The following is a 3318-nucleotide window of genomic DNA, read 5'->3' as shown; positions in this document are numbered from 1 at the left end:
GCAGATGAGATTATGTATCATGTTATGAATCTGAAATCTCCAGGAGAAGTATGGAAGAAATTGGAATCTCAGTTTATGTCCAAATCTTTGACGAATAAATTGTATCTTAAGCAAAGGTTGTATGGGCTGAAGATGCAGGCAGACACTGATTTGGTTCAGCACTTGAATGTCTTCAATCAAATAATCACGGATCTGGCACGTCTAGATGTGAATATTGAGGATGAAGACCGAGCAATGATTCTTTTGTGTTCATTGCCTACTTCTTATGAACATCTGGTGACTACTCTTACATATGGGAAAGAAACAATTAAAATTGATGAGATTACTGCAGCATTGTTGGCTCACAACCAGCGGAAGCAGAATGCAGAGGAAAGCTCTCATGGTAATTGTTTATATGCCAAGGGTAATCAGGATCGTGAAAGTAAGGAGGAGAAGGAGAATTCTGGAAGGCAAAGTTCCAGGTCAAAGCCTAAAGGCAAGAAGATTCGTTGCTTTAAGTGCAAGGAACAGGGACATATGAAGAGAGATTGTCCAATGCTCAAGAAGAAGACTCGTGATGTATCTTCCAGGTCTGTGAATATGGTGCAGAGTGATATTACAGATTACAGTGATGGTGATGCGCTTTCAGTTACAACAACTCAGTTAAAGGATGGATGGATTCTTGATTCAGGATGTTCTTATCACATGACACCTAACAGGGAGTGGTTCACTTCATACAGGTTATCTGATTCCGGTTCAGTCTATTTGGGTGATAATAGACTTTGCAATATTGCTGGTATTGGTAAAGTCAGAATTAAGATGTATGATTATGATGATACTGCATTATGTGATGTCAGGTATGTTCCAGAGTTGAAAAAGAATTTGATTTCCTTGGGCACTCTACACAGAAATGGTTTCATTCCTAAGGCAGATGAGGATAGGGAAACCATCGAAATTGTTAAGGGTGCACTGACTGTGATGAAAGGAAAGATCACTGTAGGTAACATCTATAAACTGATAGGGAGTACAGTTGCAGGTGGAGATCGCTCTGTTGAATCATATGGTGAAAATGCAACACTTTGAAGATGGTTTGGTTGCCCAACCCACTTTGGTATAAAGAGACTCCATGAGATATTTTTTTTCTCCTAAGGGGCAGGATATTCGCAAGGTGGAGATTTTTTCTTCTAAAGGATTGGATATTCGCAAGGTGGAGATTTTCTTCTAAAGGGGCTGAATATTCACTAAGGTGGAGATTTGTTTGGTAGGCGCATATACCGGGTGATGCATATCTCCTAAGGTGTTGGATATTCGCCAAGGTGGAGAATTGTTAGATATTATGCATATCTAGGGAGTTGGAGTTTCTTTTGAAGAGGTGTGTCTCCTGGTGAAAAGGAGTGTCTCTTGGAATAAAGGGGGTTGGGAGGAGCGAGGGCGTGATTGTAATTATCTGTGGGTTTTATCTATAAATAGATGTGTAACCCTATGGGTATGTAACTTCTCTGAGATAGTGAAACCACCGCTCGCTCCCGAGGACGTAGGCAATTCTTTGCCGAACCTCGTTAAATCTCTGTGTTCTTCTGATTTGTGTCGATTCCTGTTTTTATTCCGCTAATTTCACAACAGAACACATTTTCATGCCCATGTAAGGTGGCATAAATGCAAAAATTGAATTTTAGGTGTTAGATATATAAATACGTTACATGGAGTGGTTTGTGATCTTCATATAAATAATGTTTTCAATATTGAAGTACTTTAAATATTATAAAGTACTCCAAATATTATTTGGCCTTTTAATTTATACTTTAAAGCTTTCAATTATACTTTAAGTACTTAATTTAGGCTCATTTAGACTCAAGTATTATTAGTTCAAATTATTGAGATATTCAATTTGGTTGTAAATTTGATAAAATTGAGGCTCAAATGATCTTGAATTTAACTAAAAATTATCTCATCTAAATACTTTGATGTTCGTGCTTGATCACATGAAATTCTTGTAGAAATATTACTTAGAATGTGTTGTAGCATAAAATTATTATTTGTATGCACCGAAACTGCCAGCATAAATCTCAAAGGGATCAAACAACTGAGGATGATGACTGAACTACTAAGTACTCAAACCAAAGAGCACAGTTCAAACAATCTCATTTAAGGACCGACTGCTCGTTTGAGTCGACCGATATGCAAGGTTGGAGAATCAAGTCGGCAGACTCCGCTTACGGTTCCAGCCGCCCAAGCTTCTCGTAGGGTCAGTCGGTCACAACTAGTCGAACGACCGTTTTTACGTTGGCGGGAGCGTCCTGCGCCGAACAATCGTCTCGATCGACCAAACTCAAACACGTCGACCAATTGACAACCATTGTATTATATGCAAGTTGTAACACAAATATAACATTAAATTAACACATTAATTGCATTTAGAGAGGTTTCGGTAACCATTCTCTCTTTTTTATAATTGTACAATTCGACTCTTATAAATAGGAGGTCAAAAGATGAATAATGGACCCTGCGTAGGCCCAAACTTTCGGCTTGCTCTACTCTTTCTTTCTTCCTTATTCTCTCTCTCTCTCAATAATACCTAAAACTAGGGATGTGTATATTATATTCTCGTTCTTTGATTTATAGATTAGCTTAATTAAATAGTTTTGATTTTCACATTTTAAAAATAGAACTAATCTAATTATTGTTCAGATTAAACTTATTTTAAGGCCATTTCGGTTTGATTATAGAAAAATTAAAATGTACAAACTTTGAAAATAAACTAATTAATTATAATTTTAACGTTTTATTAAGAAAATAAGTAATATTTGCTCAAATTTATAATCATAACATATGCAATAAATAATATTGAAATTAAAATTAAAAATAAGGTAGATTTACATACACACACCACTCAATTTGTATGTATTTGCGTACCTAATATCTAAACTTTAACTTTTATATATATGTCACAATATCTAGGCACGAAAAGTTGTACTTCATTTTATAAAGTTGTTATATTTTTTATGTGATACGAAAGATTTAGGTGGTATCCAAGTAAACATATAAAGTTCAGATTCTATATACGTAAATACGTATCAATTAGTTGGTATGTATGTAAATGCCGCGAAAAATAAACACTTATGCACATAGGTTTGAATCTTAAATAATTTTTGTATGAAAGATGTAACCATAATTGGGTTAGGTTGGCCGTTGAAGATAAATGGACATAACCCTTTTTTTATTATTTAATTGATAAATTTTTTAAGTTTCTATTTTTTATCAGAAAAAAAATGAGACAAGATAAGGTCTCCATAAGTTTTTTTTTTGACAAAGATTTTATTTAAATTAATATATATATAT

Source organism: Phalaenopsis equestris, unplaced genomic scaffold (genome assembly GCF_001263595.1).
Source record: "Phalaenopsis equestris unplaced genomic scaffold, ASM126359v1 Scaffold000517, whole genome shotgun sequence".
NCBI classification, from domain to species: domain Eukaryota; kingdom Viridiplantae; phylum Streptophyta; class Magnoliopsida; order Asparagales; family Orchidaceae; genus Phalaenopsis; species Phalaenopsis equestris.
Note: the sequence above shows the minus strand (reverse complement) of the source record.